Source organism: Carlito syrichta, unplaced genomic scaffold (assembly GCF_000164805.1).
Source record: "Carlito syrichta isolate Samal-C Ts95f unplaced genomic scaffold, Tarsius_syrichta-2.0.1 Scaffold303562, whole genome shotgun sequence".
Classification (NCBI taxonomy): domain Eukaryota; kingdom Metazoa; phylum Chordata; class Mammalia; order Primates; family Tarsiidae; genus Carlito; species Carlito syrichta.
The window spans coordinates 601,684-624,574 of record NW_007247658.1 but is presented as its reverse complement, the minus strand read 5'-3'; positions in this window follow the sequence as shown (position 1 = coordinate 624,574).

Sequence of the window (22,891 nt, the reverse complement as noted above, 5' to 3'; positions counted from 1 at the left end):
GTTTGAAAAAATCCAACATCGCTTTTTGATAAAAACCCTCAAACACCTAGGTATAGAAGGAACATACCTCAAAATTGTAAGTGCCATCTATGATAAATCCACAGCTAACATATTGCTACATAGATACAAACTGGAAACATTTCTGCTGAAAACTAAAATATGACAAGGCTTCCCACTCTCACTCCCATTGTTCAACATTGTGTTGGACATCCTAGCTTGGACAATCAGACAAGAGAAGGAAATCAGAGTATCCAAATAGGAAAAGAAGAAGTCAACTTTCCCTCTTTGCTGATGATATGATCCTATACTTTGAAAATCAAAGAGAATCTGTCAAAAACCTGCTTGTACTGATAAAGAACTTCTGCAGAATCTCAGAGTACAAAGTAAATGTCCAAAAGACAGTTGCATTCCTATACACCAACAACAAGCAGGCAGAGACCCAAATTAAAAGCATAATCCCATTCACAGTAGCCACCAAAACAATGCAATACCTAAGCATCTTCTTAACCAGAGAAGTGAAAGATCTTTACAATAAGAACTAAAAAACACTGTTCAAAGAAATCCCAGGGGACACAAACAAATGGAAAAATATTCCATGCTCATAGATAGGAGGAACCAACATTGTTAAAATGTCCATCCTACCAAAGGTGATCTACAAATGCTATATCCATTAAGTTACCAACATCATTCTTCTTAGACCTGGAAATGACAATACAGATATTCATATGGATACATAAACAACCATGAAGAGTCAAAACAATCCTTAACAAAAGAAACAAGCAGGAGGTGTCACATTTCCAGACTTTAAAATTTACTATAAGGCTACAGTAGTCAAAACAGCCTGGTATTGGTACAAGAACAGGCATATAGACCAATGTAAAAGCATAGAGATTCCAGAAGCAAGTCTTCAATTTCTCAATCAACTCATCTTTGAAAGAACCTCCAACAACAACCACTGGGGAGAGGAGAATCTATTCAGCAAATGGTGCTGGGAAAACTGACTGATCGCATGCAGAAGATTGAAACAGGTCCCCATATCTATCACTATACACAAATTAACTCTAAATGGATCAAAGATCTTAATATAAAACCTCAAACTATAAGAATCTGAGGAAACTCTGGAGACACCCTTATGGAAATTGGAATTGGTAACCAATTCCTATTCAGAACCCTAAATGCCCATACCTTAAGAAATAAGATAGACAATGGGACCTCATGAAACTAATGAGCTTCTGCAAAGCAAAAGAAACCAGCAAGAGAGCAGGAGACAGCCCAGAGAATGGGAAAATATATTTTCTAACTGTATATCTGACAAAGACCTAACATCTAGGATATACAAGTAACTCAAATGCGCTGAAAGGAAAAAAACAAACAATTCCATTAAAAAGTGGGCAAAAGACATGAATAGACACTTCTCAAACGAAGATATATGAGTAGCCAACAGACACGTGTAAAAGTGCTCAGCCTCACTCATCATCAGAGAAATGCAAATCAAAACCACATTGAGATACAACCTAACTCCAGTAAGAATGACCATATTAATAAAACAAATAACAACAGATGCTCGTGAGGACACGGAGAAAAAGGAACGCTTCTACACTGCTGGTAGGAATGCAAACTAGTGCAACCTCTTTGGAAGACAGTGTATCAGTTTCTGAAAGAACTGGAAATTGACCTTCCATATAACCCAGCAATTCCCCTATTGGGAATATAGCTGGGGGAACTCAAATCATTTTACAAAAAAGATACCTGCACACATATATTTGTTGCAGCTCTATTCACAATAGCAAAAACATGGAACCCACCATGCTTCCCACTGAAGCTGGATTTGACTTAAAAAATGTGGTACGTCTCCACAATGAAATATTATGCAGTCATAGAAAAGGACAAACATATGGACTTTGCAGCAACTTGGATGGATTTAGAATCAATCATACTCAATGATCTATCACAGAAACAAAGAATAGAGTACCATATGTTGTCACTCATAAGTGGACCTTGAACAATTATAATAGTATAAGAAAGGGATTGACAGTAGTGGGAAATTATCAGGGGTGGGAAGTGGGATTGGCAGTTGAGGGAACTTGCTAGGGGAGGGAGGGGCATACCACATCAACAAGGGTTCCTGCAGAATCAACATTTGCATACTTAACCCCAAACTACCCCACATCTTTACAATAAAAATAAAAATAAAACAAAAAATGAAAACAAGTTATTAAAAATGCACAGTCAGAGGAGAAAAAAAGAAAACAGAATTATAACTAAAAATAATTGACAGACCAGTGGGATACCATCAAAATTGTAAATATACATATCATTGATGTTAAAGAGGGGGTAGAAAGTAAAATGGGTAGAACACCTATTGTTTAAGAATAATAACAAATTTTTTAAACCCAGATTAACAAATATTTGGATACAGAAATGTCAAAAGTTAACAAAACAAACAAACAAACAAAAATTTACAAATAAGACAACTCCAAGACATATTACAATCAAACTCCTAAAGGTCAGAGACAAAGAGATAATACTGAAATTAACAAGACAAATTAAGTAAATAATGCAAAAGGATATTCCAATACAATTGATAGCAAATTTCTTATCAGAAGATCAATAGGCTAGGAGAGAGTGGGATGAGATATTGAAAGTACTGAAAGAAAAAGAAAATACTGTCAACCAGGAACATTTTACCCAGCAAAGGTATCCTTCCAAAAAAAAAAAAAAGAAGAAATAAAAACATTCTTTGACAAACAAAAAAGCACAGTTTATTACAATCGGGTCTGCCTTGCAAAATTTTTTTTGAAATGCTAAAAGTAGCTATTTAAAATGAAAGAAAAGAATGCTTATATATAACACAAAAACATCCAGTTGCATAAAATCCACAGGTAAAAGTAAACATCCGGACAAAATCAGAATACTCTAACATACACTCCTAGTAGCAAAATTAAAATACAAAACAATAAAAAAGTATAACTACAATAATTTATTAAGGGATAAGTAATACAAAATGTAAATTATAACATTAAAAATTATAAGATTAAAATTGCAAAATGCCTGCAAAAAGACAGTGTTTGTTATAAAAATTAAGTTGTTCTCAGTTCAAAATAACCTGTTATTGCTATAATACGTTATTTGTAGACTTAATGACAACCCTGAAGCAAAAACCTCCAATAGATACATCAAGACAAAGTGAAAAAAATTAACTCTACTGATAGAGAAAATTACTTACAAAAAGATGACGATAAGAGAAAAGAAACAAAAATTCTATAAAACAACCAGGAAATAAGTAAAAAATGACAGTTTCCCATTCTTATCTATTAATAATGTCCTTTAATGTAGATGAATTGAATTATCCAATTAAAGATACTTCTGGAATCACATAACTTCCCAAAATTGAATCAGGAAAAAATTTAAATCCTGAACAGACCAATAATGAGCCACAGAATTGAATCAGTAATGAAAGACTTACTGAAAAAAGTTCACAATGGCAAAGATTTGTAGACAAATTCTATCAGATGTACAAAGAAGAGCTAATACCAATCTTACTGACACTATTCCAAACAATTGAATTATTATGGAGCGACTCCTTCATAACTAATTCTACAAAGCCAATATTATACTGATACCAGGACATTCTCAAAGATACATTAAAGAAAGAAAACTGCAGTCTTATTTCCATGATGGAAACAGACACAAAATTCCCTTATAGAAAATACTAGTAAACTGCATACACCAGCATAAGAAAATGATTATTCATCATGATTAAGTGAAATTTCATTCCTGGCATGTGAAGTTAGTTAATATACACAAATCAATAAATGTAATCTATCACATCAATGAAATTAAAAGCAAGAGTCACATGATCATTTCAATAAATATAAAAAAATACTTTTCTATAATCCAAAATCCCTTCATTATATATATATTAAAAAAAACTTCGACCATCTAGGCATTGAAGAAACATAACTCACAATAATTAGAACTATAAGCAACTGATATTTTACTTAATGGATCGAAGTACGAAACATCCCCCCCAACAAACTGTAACAAGACAAGAATGTCCACACTTATCACTCTAACACAGTACTGAAATTCATAGCCAGAGCAATCAGGCAAGAGAATAAAATAAAAGGTATTAAAATATGAGAAGAGGAGGTTACATTCTCTCTCTTCACAGACAATATGATACTGTTTAGAAAACTGTAAAGATTCTATTAAAAGATTCCTAGTACTGATAAGTAACTTCAGTAAGTCTTAGGATACAAAATCAATGCCAAAAAAAGTAGGAATTTATACACCAACAACATACAAATAGATAACCGAATCAAGAGCATAATCATATTTACATTAGCCACAAAAACAATTAAAGACATAGAAGACCTCAGCAATGAGAACTACAATACACTGTTGAAATATGAAAAAATGACAAATGGAACAATATTCCATGCTCATGGATTAGAAGAATCAAAGTTGTTAAAATGTTCATACTGCTCAGAGCAATCTACAGATTCAAAACAATTTCTACTAAACTACCAGCTTATTTATTACAAATATAGAAAAAAAAATACTTAAATTTATAGGGAAGCAAAAAACAGCCCAAATAGCCAAAACAATCATACGCAAAAAGACCAAAACTGGAGACAACACATTGCTAGACTCCAGATATTATTATGATGCTACAATAACTATGACTATGAGCTACAAAAATTAGCACAAAGATCAAAGAAAAGAATAGAGAATACAGATGTAAAACTACTGACCTCAACCAACTGAATTTAAAGTTTAGAAAAACAAACATTAAAAAAAAGGACATCCTATTCAACTGGATATGCAGAACAATTAAGCTAGACTAATTCCTCTCATCATATACAAAAAATTAACTCAAGAAAGATTAATGAATTAAATGTAGGACTTTAAATTTAAAAAAAATTCTAGAAGTCTACTCTTCTGGACATGGCCTAGGCAAAGAACTTATGACATAGTTTCAAAAGCAAATTCAGTGAAAAACAAATTGACAAGTGTGATCTAAGGAAACTAAAGAGCTTTTGCACAGTAAAAGAAACAAATAGAGCAAATATACAATTTACAGAATGGGAGAAAATATTTGCAGACAAAGCATCAAACAAAGAGCTGATATCCCGAATCTATAAGTTATTTAAATTAATCAAATCAATAAAAAACTCATTATTTTAATGACATGACATAAGCCGACATTTCTCAATGAAGACATACAAGGACCAGAAACATAAAAAAATCAATATTTAACTTCACTAAGCATCAGAGAAATTCAAGTCTAAACCACAATAAGGCATCATCTTATATCCATCAAAATGGTTATTACTACTAAGCAAGCAACAACAACAACAACAAAGGTGTTAGTGAGATTGTTGGGAAAAGAGAATACTTCCATAATGTTAATGAGAATGTAAGCTAGATTAGTCCCCTTGGAAAATAGTTTGGAGATTTCTTCAAAGAATTAAAAATATATTTATCATTTGATGTAGTAATCTCACTATTCAATACACATATATGACCAAGGGAGTATAAATTGTTTTACAAAAAGAAACCTGCACTTGTCAAACATCAGAGGCTTTTAAAGGAAAGAGGAAGAGAGGGTGGAAGGGCTAAAGAACCATCCATTAAGTACCATGCTCACCACTTAGGTGAGGAGCTGATAGGAAACCTCAACCTCACTATCACACAATTTACTTGTGTAACCAACCTGCACATGTATGCCTTGAATCTAAAATAAAATACATAAAAAGCAAAATCACCCAAATATTTTAGACTTTTTTTATACTGATAGAAATTATTGATTAACTACTACTATTTTATTGAATAAATACTTTTTTAAAATTATACAAATAAAAATGAAATAAAAGTAACAAAGGTACACAAAACACAAAGATATATAAAAAGACGGAGTGGTGAAAATTTAAAAAAAGAAATTAAAACAAGATCCAAGTGTCCAAATATATGCTGTCTACGAGAGGTTCATTTCACCCACAAGGACATGTATAGAGTATAACTGAAAGGATGGGAAAAGATATTTCATGCAAATGGAAACCAAAAGAAAATGAGAGCAGCTATACTTATATCAGATTGACTATATGTCATGTAAAAAAAACTATTAAAAAGGACAAATAAGATCATTATATAATAATAAGTTGGTCAATGTCACAGGAAGATGTAACAATCATAAACATATATGCCCTCAATTTTGGAGCACATATAACCTTAAAGCAAACAGTAATATTCTAAAAGTAGAGATAAATAGTAATGCAATAATAATAGTATAAAGTCCTACACTCCTCTTTCAGCAAGGGACATATCATTCAGACAGTAAATCAACAGAAAACATTGACCATAAACTGTACTTGAGATCAAATGGACCTAAAAGATATTTACAGAACATTTCTTGCAACAGCTGCGGAATACCCATTCTTTTAAACTGCACATGAAATATTATCCAGAATAGATCAAATATTAGCACACAAAACATATCTTAAATTTTTAAAAATTGTATAGTGTCTTTTTGGATGATAATGAAATCAACTAAAGTCAGTATCAGGCTAAATTTAAGAACTGTACAGATATGTGGAAATTAACAATGTGATTTTAAACAATGAAGAAATTAAAATAAATAACCCAAAATATCTTGAAACAAATACAAATGGAAACACAATATAAAAAATTTATGGGATAAAGCAGAAGCAGTTCTTGGTACATTTATAGCAGTAAGAATCTACATCAACAAAAAGTTAAAATTACAAATAAGCAACCTAAGGACACATCTCAAGGAACTAAATGAATAAGAACAACCCAAATTTTAAATTAAGATAAAAGAAATAATAAAGATCAGAGCACAAATAAATAAAATAGAGACTAAAAGAAATGCAAAATATCAATGTCATGTAGTTGATATTTTGAAAAGATAAACAAAATCAACAAACCCTTAGCTAGACTAAGAAACAAAAATTAGACTAAAAAAAATTAGACAAAAAGAGGCAATAATATTGATATCATAGAAATACAAAGGATTATAAGAAACTACTATAAACAATTATATGTCAACAGCTTGAAAAATCTAAAAGAACTGTATATATTACTGGATACATATTAAATAAAAAAGAAATAAATAATCTAAAAGACAAATAAATAATCTAAATAGACCAATAATAAGATTGAAGAAGTAATCAAAGACATCAAGGAAAAACTTAGGACCTGATAGTATACTACTGAATTCTACAAAATTTTTAATGAACTAATATCAATTTTTCACAAACTATTACAAAAAAATTAAGAGAAAATTCTTTCAAACTCATTCTATGAGACCAGCATCACCTGACTTCAAAATCAGACAAATACAGGACAAAAAAAAAAAAAACTACAGGTCAACATTCCTGATAAACAAAAATTCTCATTAGAATGCTAGCAATAGCATATTAAAAAGATCATTTAATATTATAATAAAGTGAATCAAGGGATTAATACAAGAAATGCAAGAATGGTTTAACATATGAAAATTCATAAATGTGATATATCACATTAACAGATTAAAGAACAACAATCTTATGATTACTCAATAAATGGAGAAAAATAATTTGACACAATCCAATACTCCATAATAGCTCTCAACAAATCATATACTAAAGGATCAAAACTCAATATAACAGGAATCATATAAAATAAACCCACAGCCAACAATATACTAAGTAGGAAAAAGTTTAAAACTTTTTCTCTAAGATTTGGAACATGACAAAAATGCTCACTTTCTCCATTACTACTTAACACTGCACTGGAAGTTCTAGCCAGAGTAATTAGTCAAGAGGATAAACAAAAAGATATTCAAATTGGAAGGAAGGAAGTCAAATTGTTCCTCTTTGGAGATGACTGTTCTTATATAAAGAAAACCCTAAAGGCACCACCAAAAAAATAAATAAAATAAAATAAAATAAAATAAATGTTGGAACTAATACATTTAGTACAATCATGGGATACAAAATTAGCACACAAAACTTAGTAGCATTTCTTTTGCCAATAGTAAGCTTTCTGAAAAGCAACGCAACTCTAGATTGATTATTTTAAAAATATTTAAATAACGATAATCATTTTTAAAATATTTAAAAATCAATGTAGCCAAGAAGTTAAATTATCTCTATAATAAAAAAATAAAATATGGATGAAAATAATTAAAGAGAATACTAATAAATTGATAAATATTTCATGTTCATGGAAGAGAAGTATTAATATTTGTTAAAAAGTCCATGTTATCCAACACAATGTTCAGATCGAAATACCAATGCCATTTTTCACAAAAATTGAAAAAATTATACTAAAATTTACATGAAACCACACAAGATCTCAAATAGACAAACAATAATAGGCAAAAAGAACAAACCAGGAGGCATCACACTACCTGATTTTAAATATACTACAAAGTCATAGTAACCAAAACAATATGGTGTTGGCATAAAAACCGATAACTATACCAATAGAACAGAATAATGAGCCCAGAAATAATCCTACTCATTTACAGCCAATTTTCAACACTAGTGCCAAAAACTCACAATAGAAGTAGGACAGTCTCTTCAATAAACGATTCTAGGAAATCTGGATATCCACATGAAAATAATGAAACTTGACCCCTATCCTTCACCATATAATAAATCAACACAAACTATTAAAGAAAGAAATTTCTGAGTTACTTTAAAAAAAAAAAAAAAGAAGGAAAGGGAAATACATATGTGAAAAACAAAGAAACAGTAAAATAATGTGTGGACTTGGAATTAAATTTTTGAAATAAAATTAAAAAAAAGTAAAGAAAGGGAAGAAAGCAAACACAGGAAAAACAGTAGATAACAGCAGTTTGGACAAGGTTTTTTTTGTTTCTGTTTTTGTTTGTTTGTTTTTGGACAAGACCTCAAAAGCACCAGGCAAATAAGATGCTAAATAAATACATAAATAAATACACAAATAAATAAATATCTAAAAATAACTAATTGGACTGTATCAAATGATAACTTCTGCACTGCAAAAGGAACACTCAATAGAGTGAAAAGACAATCTATAAATGGGAGGCAGTATTTGCAAATTAATCTAGAAGGCATAAATAACTAGAAGGCATAAATAACTCAAGTACCTCAATAGAAAATGAAATAGCCCAGTTGAAAAGTGGGAAAAATATACTGATATTTCTCCATAAAAGACTTACAAACGACCAATATGCATATATAAAAAAAATTCAGAGTCACTAATCATCAGACAAATGCAAATCAAAGCCAAAATTAGAGATCTCCTCACTTCAATTAGAATGACTACTACCAAAAAGACACAAAATAAATGCTAGTGAAGATGTAGAGAAAGGTAAATGATTATACACTGTTGATTGGAATGTAAATTAGTACAGTTATTAATGAAAATCAGCATGGAGATTTCTTAAAAATTAAAAAATAGATGCACCACATGATTTAGCAATCCTAGTACCAGGCAAGTAGCCAAAGGAAATGAAATAAGTATGTCAAAGAAACATCTGAACTTCCTTGTTTATTTCAGCACTATTCATAATAGCTGGAGTAATAAATCAATTAGAAGTTCATCGACAGATGAATGGGTAAAGAAAATCTGATAAATGCATATTTATACAAGTCAGTCTATACTATTCAGTCAGAGAATGGACCAAAATTCTTACATTTGCAACAACATGTATGAGCTTGAAGGACATTAAGTGAAATAAACCAGGCACAGAAAAATACTGCTTGATCTCACTCATAATTGAAATATAAAATAAATTGATCTTATAAAAGTTGAGAGAAAAATAGTAGTCACCAGAATCTTGGGAGAAAGAGGGGTGTGGGAAGATGTTGGTCAATGGGTGCAATGTTACAGTTAGGAGAAATAATTTTTCATACTCCTTTGCAAAATGATGCATGATGTATTTCAAATAGCTACAAAAATGATTCTAAATATTCTCATCCCCCAAAAGTGATAGGTATTTCAGGAGATGGATAGACTCATTCCCGTGGTTTGATCATTACTCGGTGCATACATATATGAAAACATAACATTATACCCCAATATATGAACAATTACTATATGTCGATAAAAATAAAATAAGAATTTTTCACCTTGATTTTTGTTTTTATTAGACATTTACTCTTATTTTTATTCTTAGCATATTTGTTAATCTATTCATAAAATAAAATATTTTGTGATGTTTGCTACAGGATGTAGTACACATTCATGACACAACTAGAAAAGAATAAACAGTAAAAATGACTCCTGTTTTTGTAGTTGTGTTTGTTTCCTTTTTATTCACCCCCTCCCAACTTGTAAACAATTTGTAACAAAATGTGTCAACTCATGGTAAACCCCCTCCGGTCTTTCAAATTCTGATATCCACCCAAAAGAAATGTTTAAAGAGGCAGAGTCTAAGAATCTGAAGAAGAATGGAATTTAAAAGGGGAAGTCAGAAGCATGCACTCTGTGGAAACAACATTCTCCTCAATGATAACTGTGCACTTGTCTTAATAAATTAGAAAACTATTAGAAGGCACTTTTGTTCTTGTAATATCTCCAGTTTTGTACTGAAATTTAGATCTATTATCCAGTAATTTGAATAATTACTTTCTAAGCATTTATAAATTTGTCTCAATGTCTATATGTTTCCTCCGAAATTCACTCATTATGAGTATGATTTTGCTTAATTTATTCTCTGTGTCATTATAATAAATTAAATTATTATGTTCTCATTAAAATAATATAAGAAATGTTATGAGATTTATAAAAGATTATTTTCCAATTTCTGCAGTAGTTTTATTTATTAAAATATTCTATGCCATTTCCCTAAGTGCCATCATTTTTATCAAAAGTGTATATCTGTTTTCATTATTTTATAATATCTTATACATATTCCCATGTTCAGAGTTTTAGTCTCATTTAATGTTTTACATTAGAGATATAAAATTCTAAAAAAATGTAGTCTCTTCACTTAACAGAAAACATTCATGTCGTAGTTTTTTGTATTTTATTAAATAAACTCATAAACTAATTTGATAATATTTTATTAGATTTGTATTCTAACTCATTTATTCTGTATATTTTAAAAACTGGAATTAAGAATAAAATATTTCTCTTTTTGAAACTTTAAGGCATTATAATAACTTCAAGTGTTAACTTGGAGAACACTGAGCTAGGTAAAATAAGTCAGAAGGACACATACTGCATATTTCCACTTATATAAGGTATTTAAAATAGTCAAATTCATAGAAACAGAGAATGCTGGTTGCCTGGGACTTGAGGAAGAAAAAATGAGAAGTTGATGTTTGAAGGGTATAAAATTTCAGTTATACAGTTTGAATAAGTTTTAAACCAACATATCTCTCTCTGAATGTGTGTGTGTGTGTGTGTGTGTGTGTGTTTGTGTGTGTGTGTGTGTGTGTGTGTGTGTAAATATGATAGCACATAAGGAAAGTAATACTGTTGTGCTTATGAGCATTTAATAATGTAGGAAGAGACTGAAATAAGTTTTAGAATTAAGGTGAATTCACTATTATTTATGTCAAACATTTCGGATAAAAACAACAAAAAAAATATGTTTCCTAAATACAATTGTCTCAGATTCACGATTATTACCTTGTGTCTTTTCTTCTATAATAGAAGAAGACAAGAATATGGATTTAGGGAATAACAAAATATAACAATGCAAATTGAATTAGAAATTAAGCTTTTTATATAACACATATTAGACTTTTCAATTCTTTTTTCTTGGCACAGAGAACAATTTTTAACTAACTTTAATGTATAGTCTATTAAAAATAATTCATTACGTAATTCTTTACGTAAAATATTTTAACATGCAGTCTATCTTGTAAATGACTATACTTTGTAAAGTCTAATTTATTTTTGATGATTTATGTTGTTCATTGAAAATACTCTATAATATATTATGATAAAAACTTATTTGATATAATCTTAGAATAACTTTTAAGTAAACAAATATTTGTCACGACCATAAATGTTTCAGAATTTTGGAAATATTTTAATTTCAATTCATAAATCTTACAGTTAAAGACTTCCTTAATATTTTGCATTTCTGATCATTTCATCATAGGCTACATGAAGAATAAAATAATTTTACTAAAACATAGGAAATATATATTTTTTAAGCTGGATATGTACCTCCAATGCAACCAACTAAAAGTTTGCTGCATATTTTACAATAGGAGTTTCAATAAAATTTTTTTAAATGAAATAACTATATATCTACCAAGAAAAACTTTATACATAATGCTAGTAACAATGACACTATATTTCTGGCATCATTACTTCATACAAGACGCATATATGCTTATAATAAAATGTATGTGGTTTTATTATATGCTTATAATAAAATATACTTGATTTTGTCTTACTTTACAATTTAATTTATGTAAGTTTGTCATTTTGGTTCTTATGGAAACAATGATATATCTCAAAGAAATAGAAGGGATTAGCTTATTTTGTTTTCTTTCAATCAGTATTCTAATAATCCCTTGTAAGGAAATTACTAATCTTTCTTTGATATTAAATGAATTACTACACTTTTCATTTTTTTGATAATGTATTAGAAATAATTGGGCCGTCTTTTGATTAAATTAACTTAAAAAAAAAACAGTGACAATATTAACATTTCCAAAATTACACTTCAACTTCTACAATTCTTTTTGTTAATCTTATCAAAATATTTTTTTAAACATCCAGTTTATATTCAAATTGCACTTATTTATTAGAAAATAATGCGGGGTATATGTATTGTAACTGGGGATAAACCTACAAATTTTAATCAAATATACTTAAATTTATAGATGATTTTATGTTATTTATTAATGGCTTAAGGTAATAAGTAGTAATTCCGTGTATTAAATATAAAATACATAATAAATATTACATCTACAGTCACAGAATACTGAAGATTTTTAAAATACTCCCCCATGAGCAATGAGTAGCACCATTGTTGATGAAATGATTTTTCTTTTTTACAAAGTGTTGATCCTCTTTTATTATCTGACTGCAAAACCAGACCCTCGAGACCAGCCCAAGAGGGGCTCCTGGGTAGACTTAATCCTCCTCATCATCTTCAGCTCCCACCCCACCCTGGGTTTTGTTTGGCGTTCTTCCTCTTCACGCGGCCCAGGTGGCCACCCCCATATGGAGAGCGGCGGTAGAAGTCAATGTGCTTCTGGGAATCCAGGCGGACAATGAAGGACCGAATGTTCATAACCTGCTTGTGGATCCTGATATGTTGCTGGCAGATCAGCACACTAGCGTGATTTTTCTAAATAATGAACAACTCTTGAAAACTTTCAGAATTAAATTCCATTATATTCCCCTTGCCTTAAGCTACATTTGCATTATAGAAAATTTACTGCCCATAATGCTTTTTCAAAAGTATGATTATTTGAAAAATAAGTTAGATTTTATACGTATACATAGTTTTAGAAAACTTAAATAAATATTGCAAAGTTGTGGAGATAGTTTTTAATTTGCGAGGAACATTACACACATTGCAGTATATTTGAAATGAATACCTCCCACACACTGAATTTTAGAAACACCATAACCATTATGATAACAAAAATGTCATCACTGCTTTCCAAAATACCACCTAGGAGAGAGTAATCACCATCGTTCTAAAGGTCATACGTATAAATTCTAGTTATAAAAACTTAGGCAAGGTGCGGTGGCTCAAACCTGTAATCCCAGCACTTTGGGAGGCTGAGGCGAGAGGACCCCCTGAGCAGGGGGTTCGAGACCAGCCTGGCCAAAGTGGTGAGACCTCGTTTCTACAATAAATAAAAAAATGAGCCAGGTGTGGTAGCACGTGCCTGTAGTTCTGGCTACTTGGAAGCTGAGGCAGAAGGATCCCAGGAGCCAGCAGGTTGATGCTGGGATGGCCATGAGTGTGCATGCCACTGAACTCCAGCCTAGGCAATGGAGTGAGAGATTCCAACTCAAAAAAAAAAAAAAAAAGACAACTTAATTTTTTGTCAATTTGTTACACAATGTGTTTTTTAAGATTAATTTTTATATTATATATTGTGTATTATATATATATCCACACTGTGTTACAGAATTTATAATCTGTTGTTAAATTTTCACAATAATCTTACAAAAGACCATTTTGAAATTAAAAATAAAATAATTTTCTTCCAAGTGCTTAGCACTTGTGAGAGAGGAGAAAGGGCATACCAGATGGGAAGAACAGATTAGGGCGAGTTCCACTAAAAATTTCCACTGCAAGCCACATGAATTGGAATGATCACACCTATTTCCAGGTCTGTGAATTACCTCTTTCATGTGCTTATTCTTGATTGGCCCTTTCCAACACCCTACCAATTGATGCATTTTAATCCCATACCATGGTGTTTCTCTCTGATTGGAGCAACTGCCACCAAATCAGGACGCTCTCAAGACTACATAAATCCCTGACTGCAGAGGCATCTGGGCAACCCTCTTTTGGGTCTTTTCCTGCTGCTGGAGCTTTCCTGTATTCTAATAAATTCCTACTTATTCTTCTGTGTCTGTGTCCCTCATTCTTTCTGGGTGTGAGACAAAAACCCGGAACTGTCAAACTAGAAAAGCTTCTGAACTAGAAGGGCTGTTCACACCAGACTGGAAGAGCTGGACATGCTGAACTGAGAGAACTTCAACACTCCTTGGTGGCCTGGCTCGCGCCCACTGAACTGATAGAGTTGTAAACACTTGGGGACTGACTCACCAGCTTACTGAACAACAGATCTATAAACTCTTCTTGGGACTTGGCTTATTGACTCTCAAACTAAGAGAGCTGTAACATTCCTTGGGGACTCTGGAGCTGTTGTTATCCCCAAGTTCTTGGAAGCCATGATGTTCCCCTATCCAGATGCCATCACTTCCCCAGTGATGGGTTTACATGGGGGAAGAGGTAAAGGAGGCCGTTGTTAAAATAACTCACTGTGTGAACCTTGCAAATGGGTTGTAAAGTTGCAATGACCTGTGAAGCTGACCACTCTACCCTAACAATACCCTGTCACTAACTGCTTTTGCTGCCTACATCTGCTTTCTCAAGGTTGCATCCTAAGGTTGGGTAATTAATGGCATCTTGCTATTGTTTTACAGCTGACACCTGCTTTCCCAAGGATTGCATCCCATGGCCATATCACCATCACCCCCAAACTGCTTCTTAGAGTCTGTGTGACCACCAGCCCCTGCTTCTTAAGAACTATGCATGGTATGTGAACACCAGACCCCAGCTAGGGGATAAAAGGGACCCACAAAGTACAAAGGGTGCTGGTTTCTCTTTGAAGTCAGTCTCCTCTCATCTCCCCTTTAATAAGCTTATTTTCTTTTCCTAATCACTCGGTTCTGACTCCTCCTCTTGTAATCTGCACTTGCCTTACATTCTGGTGCTGGAAACCCTTGAAGGGTGCCTGCCAGGACTCACTGGATCGCCTTTCTCTGCCCTTCCCCTCTCCCTCCCTGGGCTTGATCTGTATCCTGGCCAATCCTCCTGAACCTGGAATAAGAACACACCTTAAAATCTCTCCAGCTAACATGGAGTGTGTGCTCCTTTACAACCCAGGAGGAAAAATACACCACAACTGGGTGGGCTCCTCACATGAGCCCAGCTCCAGTGGTCCCCTCCCTGGAACACTGCTGAGAAACTGAGGCAAGCCCCATAATGGGACTCTCTACTCACCTTGTGGGATTAACATCCATACACCGGCTCACATGTCATTCATTAGTTACAGTTACAAGGGTGAGTGAAATCTCACTCCAGATCCTCTCTCTCTCTCTCTCTCTCTCTCTCTCTCTCTCTCTCTCTCGCCTAGTCTTAAAGTCCTAGTACTAGGTGGGAGGATCCCCCAGGCCCCTCAGCTTTGTGCCCACACAGTCTGGTCCTGGGATTAGAGGTGCCCATTCCAAGGCAGACCATTACTGCTCTCTGAGAAGTCACTGAGATCAGGGATGCCTTTTCTCTTGAACCTATCTCCTTGTTTTTTTCACCCTTGTCTACCCTCCCTATTCGGCCACAATAGGGAATTCTCAATTCTAATCTTCAAAATCTACTCCTCTAGGATGCCTTCTCCAAAACCTGAAAGGTTTAGGCTTCCAAGGGAAAACTGAGTCAAAAAGAAAAACTTATGTTCTATTGTAATACTGTCTGACCATATTACAAACTTGATAATGGGTCCCAGAGGCCAAAAAATAAAACTCTCCATTATAAAACTCTACAGGACCTCAATAACTTCTACCACCGCAATGGCAAGTGGTCAAAATCCCTTATGTTCAGGCTTGCTTTGCTCTTTGCTCTCAACACTGTTTGTAAATCTTGCTCTACGTCCCAAATGGAAAGCCCACTCTGCTCCTAACACAACAGCCCCCCCATCCTGCTTGGACTTTTCTCTTTTTTCCTTCAACCCTTATGATCATAGCCAATCCCCCATTGCTTCCAATCCCACTGCAGCCATCCCAAGTCCCACTCCACAACCTACACCTTACATCCCCTTTCAATGTGACCCCGCCCCCTACACCTCTACCGGAAGCAAGTTCTGAGGCCTCAGCCCCACCCTCTGCAGGAGTCCCAAGACTCTGCCCCAATCTCCCTAAATACCCTCCCCACACTCGGTCCTGAACAACCTTAAAGCAGAAAACTTCACAACAAAACCCTGCTTCTTTCCCTGCTCCACTCCTCCCTTTATCAGAAGTAGCTGGAGCGAAGGCATTGTTTGAGTTCACAACCCATTCTCTCTTTCTCCAATCTATCTCAAATCAAAAAGCATCTCAGCTCCTTCTCCTCAAACTTTGATAACTATCTAAAAAAATTTAAATATCTTACCCAGTCTTGTGACTTAACCTGGCATAATATTTACATTATACTTTCCTCTACTCTTCTCCCAAATAAGAAACAAGTATGGCAAGCCTCTCAGGCACATGCTAATAAGATACATAGGGCCTCTTCCCTCTATGGATGGCACTCTTTTCTTAAATAAATCTTTTCTTTCTTTATCTCTTTGTGTTGCAAATCTTTGTGTTACTCAAATCTCTGGTTACCAGCATGCACCTTCAGCATGCAAGCTCCTGTAGTGCTGTGCCCCTCTGCACCTTCCTGGCACTAATATTTTCTGAAGGTTCCACTGAGATTTCTGAGATTCTCTCTCTCTCTCTCTCATTCTCTCTCTCTCTCTCTCCCTCTCTCTCTCTCTTTCTCTCTCTCTTTCTCTCTCTCTTATTTCCTAACTGGTAACCCTCAGTGGACTGTGTTAAAACCTGGTGGCAACAGAAGGCTCTGACTGAGGCTACACTTCAGCATGCTGAAAAATCACAAGGAAAAACATCAAACTTGCAGTCTGACAGGGTGCAAAACTAGAGTTAACTCTACTACCTTCTAACCGAGATTTCTGTTTCCCATGAACTGGGCTGAATCTCAGAGGACAACTGATGGTCTCTGACTAGGGCTACTACCTAGGGACGCAAGAAGGTCCCCGATGGGTGGGAGACAAAAGTGCTCGGTTTCTTTGCAATTTTTCTTTTTGTTGGCAAAGCAGCTTCACAAAACCTTAAAACTTCAACAGCTGCATGATATGCCTTTCTGCCCCTCTGGTGAGTCATCCCTCATTTATCACCCACACACCCACCCATTTAAATATGTTCTTGGACCTCTGACTTTGTTATTCAAGTAAATTTCTGGGTTTCTCGAACTTTTAAAACCCCCAAAACAAATCCATAAAACCAAGAAATGATTCCAACTGTATCCCTGTTTCCTTTCACTATAATATCACTATAATACTGCTTAACTGCCCTGGTCCCAGCACTGGCTCCAGCCCACCTTGCCCCAACTGACTCTTTCATCTGGTGGCCAAGTACAGGAAATTTCACAATATAACCTGGGGGATGGCAACACCTGGCCAGAAAGATGGCTCCCTAACTCCTAATGCACTCTTTCAGCTTGATTTGTACCTAAAAGGAAATGACAAGTACGGGTCTTTTATATTCAGGTGTTTTATAAATTAGCTTGCCACCCAGATATCCCTTCCTCCTGTGGTATTTTTGTCTTGTAATCTGCTTTTACTCCTCTCTCTGTCAGTTTCCCTTCTTGTCCTCCACCTCTAACTCCGGAGCAGGGGCCAGCGTCTAGGGCTGTGATGCCTAATCCTGGCTGACCTCCCATCCCTCTTCTCTTTTTTTGACCCCAGCCTCCAGTCTTCTCAACCCCCTTCCCCCACTGCCTAATAACCCACTGGCAGCAGCCCTACTAGCTGCAGCAAGGCAAACCACGTGTACTGCCTCCTCACCCCTCTCCCCCAACATGTACTTGGGAAGCCCATTCAGGTTTCTATATGACTTAACAGGTCTCTTCTCAGGGGAATGGCCAGACAAAAGATAGTAAAGTTTATGCTTGTTTTTTTAATTTTAATTTTTAATTTTATTTTTTTTGAGTTGGAGTCTCACTCTGTCGCCCAGACTGGAGTGCAGTGGCCGCTCCCGGCCACCGCAGCCTCGACCTGCTGGGCTCCGGTGATCCTTCTGCCTCAGCCTTCCAAGTAGCCGGAATTACAGGCATGCGCTACCACACCCAGCTGATTTTTTGATTTATTGTAGAGATGTCTCGCTGCCCAGGTGGGTCTTGAACCCGCGGGCTCAGGCAATCTACTCACTTCAGCCTCCCAAAGGCGCGAGATTACAGGCTGAGCCACCGAGCCCAGCTATGCTTGTTTTTTTATGATAAATCTCTCTCAAATTAAATCTAAACTGGGACTATATCAACCTTCTTCCCAGACAAAAGCAAAAGGAAGATGTGTTAATTAATCCTGTTAACCAACTAAAGAAGTCACTTATAATTTTAATCTGCTTTTACAACTAAATATGCAAGTGCTCTACTAAAATTTTACTTCCAACTTTACCATATGTTAAAACATTAATGCTGGATAACACCAGTGTTTGTTACATCAGGTTCACTAAAGTTATATTTTATAAAGATAGAGTTAAGTCACCTGTTGTTGTGCCTAACTAGCATCCTCTTATAAGAGAGGTAAAGCTTTAAATGCTGAACACACTGTGTGATATGATAAGGATTGGGAACTGGCCATCCTCACCTATTTAAGTCACTTTTACTAAGCCTAGTACTTCTCCTGCCAGACAGATAAAATGCTAGTACTCTGTGTGAGGACAATAAGAATGAGAACTGATCACTCTCACCTAATTATCCACATCTTACAACTAAGACTGTGATTTAATAATTTATCAGGGTTTTTTAACAAATTTGCCTGTTCACAATTATAAATAAGTAGGGACAAATCATTTCATACCCATGTGGTCTGTTCATTCTAAAGGGTTTTGCATGACTGTTACATACAGAAGAACAGTCAAAAGTTTCATATGTGTAATCTATTAAAAAGGAGTTTTAAATTTTTTTTCAGCCAAAATGTTAAGAAACAATGCCAACATGGAGGGCAGCAGAACCAGAGGGTCAAAGAAGTGTCCCAATTGGCAGTCACATTTAGCGACAAAACTCCAACTGCCCATCAGAGACCTGGTAAAAAATCAACCTGCTAAGGGGATAGTGTTCATTGTTTATGGGTACAGTCTGTGGGGCCACTGAAAGCATAGTTGCCCCAAAGAGGCCTAAATCTCCTGGACCTTGTCCACTGTGCAGACCAAAAAGTCATTGGGAAGCAGATGCACTCTCTTCTGAAGAGAGGAGAAAACACTTGACTCACAAATGGTGGCCACTTACAGAGGCCTGGAACGGGCTCACCGTCACCCCAACAACCTCCAGGTGAATATGAGGGCATTGGAACCCAAGTTAATTTCTTAATTTAACACAGGTGCCAGCCTTTTGGTCTTGACCATCCATGTTGAAATTATATAGCCTTATCTTAATCAAAAGTTACTAAACATTAATTCAAACTATTAAAAAAAGTTATCTAAAAGGTAAAGAAACCAGAAAGCAAAGGAAAAATGTAAAAACGTTGTTGCTATAAAGGTAATGTTTTTGGTAAAAAAAGAATCTTGTATGGTACTTTTGTTTTATAACAGAATGACTGGTTATTTAAAAGAAGGAAAGTATAAAACAAAAATAAAGGGTTCAAGCATTTCAAAAATGGTATGAATTTGTCTAACATGGTATGTACAATCTCCAAAGAATTTTCTCCTTTAAACAATGTAAGAGGAAAGAAAGAGACACAATTCAGTTAGCCCCCCTGCTGTCTTTGTTAACTCCTGCTGTCTTTGTTACAAAAAATGAAGTTTTTTACTTTTCAAAATCTTTATACTATCACTTACTAAATAAAGACTGAAGGTGCCCAGGACTCCAGGTCCAAATTATCCTTACCTCCACAGAGCCTAGTGTAACTCTTACAGTGGCAGGTAAGCCAGTCTTTTTCCTCATTAACACGGGAGACACATAAACTGCTTTGCCTACCTACTCCGGAAAAACAAAGGTCTCTCAGGTCTCTGTTGAGGGGGGTTGATATCAACACCGTGATTTACTGTACCTCTGCCTTGCACACTTCAAAATATCCACTCAGCCTTTAATGTTCTTAAACCAGCTATTCTCTTAGCTCCAGCTCTGGCACTTCCTAAATTCTCTCACCCCTTTATACTTTACTGAAAGGCACAAAATTGCCCTAGGAGTCTTACGACAAAACCAGGACCCCTTCTTCACCCCTGTAGCTTATCTATCAAAGCAACTAGATACCACAATCCAAGGGTGACTGGCCTGCCTATGTGCTTTGGCAGCAGCTACACTCCTTGCTCAAGAAAGTAAAAAGCCATAACCCTCTTATCTCCACGTATTCAACTGATTCATGTCACTTCTCTTGAATCTCCTGGGTTCTCCTCTAAACACTGTCCTACTCTCAACCCTGCAACTTTCATCCCTAATTTCTCTGATCCTCCCATCCATACCTGCAAAAAGGCATTAGAGACTCCGAAAGTATTGAATCCCAACCTCTCCCTTCAGGAACATCTTTCCAAAAGGCAGAGCTTATTGCACTAATCAGGGCACTTACCCTCGCAGCTATCAAGAAAGCAAACATATACACTGATTCTAAATAGTTTCACATCATACACTCACATGCTGCCATCTGGAAGCAACAGGGGCTCATGTCCAAGGGCTCTCCCATAACTAACTCGCCGCTTATACTCCAGCTTTTAGAGGTAGCTAACATGCCAACTGGAATGGGCATCATGCATTGCCAAGGTCACGAGGTGACCTCAGACCTCATTTCACAGGGCAACAATGCCACCGACAGAAAAGTCAAACAGGCCTCACTCTTATCACCTGCCCAACGACTCATCATAATCCCCAATATAAAACCCCTTTACCCTATCTCCAACCTCGAGGGACTGGTCCCTTCAAAGTAATTTTAACCACACCAACAGCTGCTAAATTGGCTGGTCTTTCTTCTTGGTTTCATAACTAGATTAAAATGAGCCCCAGGAGACTCTTCACCTCTGCCAAGGAACATTCCTTGCTCAGACGCTCCCTGCTACTCTAGCACTGTTCGGGACCTATCAAACTTCGATTAATGAATTCCTGAGGAAGCAACACAGCTAAACTAAAACAACTATCGATAAGTAAAAGGGGTTAACAAATGAAATGGTTACTAATTGGACTAGGACTCTCTCTATTTATCTTACTCAGAATAGGCCTTTACTCTATGTCTTCCCAGAGCGAAATATCATTCAAAACTTTCCCTCTGCTTTGCTTATCTTGTGGTAGTTCTTACCCTCTGGGGTTTCCTCTTACTAAAATCAGCCTAGACACATTTTCCCATGTCATCTCTCATCACCCACTTGGAACAAAGAGTAATTATTCAGGTGGCAGGTAGGTGAATCTTTTTCACCCACTCCTTTTTAATCATCTTTTGCCCCAAACCTTGCCTACCTATTCAAGACTACATTTAATCCATCATCTACTCAATATCTCAAATCCAATCCTAGGCAGCAATTGCTTATCCATCGCCTCATCCAGAGGGTCGGCATGCCCCATTTCCACAGTGCAATGGATTCATCTACACACCTCTCTTTGTCACACATATAGAGGAGAACCTCTCTTTTTATCATATATACATTATTTGTATACAACTAATCGAATAAAAAATACTGACATGATATTAACCTCCTTCTTTGCAAATCTCACTTCTGTCCATGCAAAACCAGCAGTAGAGGAACCTACCACCTCTAACATTCGTCAACAGCTGGCTCCTTTTTGCTTTTCCAGACAAAACTCTATAAACACTTCCCACCCTCTGTTAGAAACTATACCCCCACATCCCTGTAACTACATTTCATATCTCAACTGTCCTTCAGGCCAGTCTATCTATAATGTCTAAAGGAACTGTGAGGCACTCTCTCAGGAAGACCCCCATTTGCATATAACACAAATATACCCACTGTGGAAACCCTGTTGGCAGGCTCTCTGTCATTCTGGGATGCTGCTGACAAACACCCCGACAGACTCTTATTTGCTATTAATTTCAGCTCCTAGAAATTTCTCCTTACTCCTGGAATTTTCTTCTTATGTGGAACCATCACATACTATGTCTCCCTGCTAACTGGACAGGAACATGTACCCTGATATACCCTGTGACAAAGAGAGGTGTGTACAGGAGTCCATTGCACTGTGGAAATGGGGCATGCCGACTCTCTGGATGAAGCGATGGATAAGCAGTCCAGCAATTGCTGCCTAGGATTGGATTTGAGAAATTGAGAAGATGATGGATTAAATGTAGTTTTGAATAGGTAGGCAAGGTTTGGTGTGGAGAGCGCGGCCTGAGTCAAGATGGCACCCGGGACCTCTGCCAAGTCCCATGATTAGGCGCATGATATACCGCCGGGCCCTCCTTCACTGCGCACTGTGCAAGTGCAA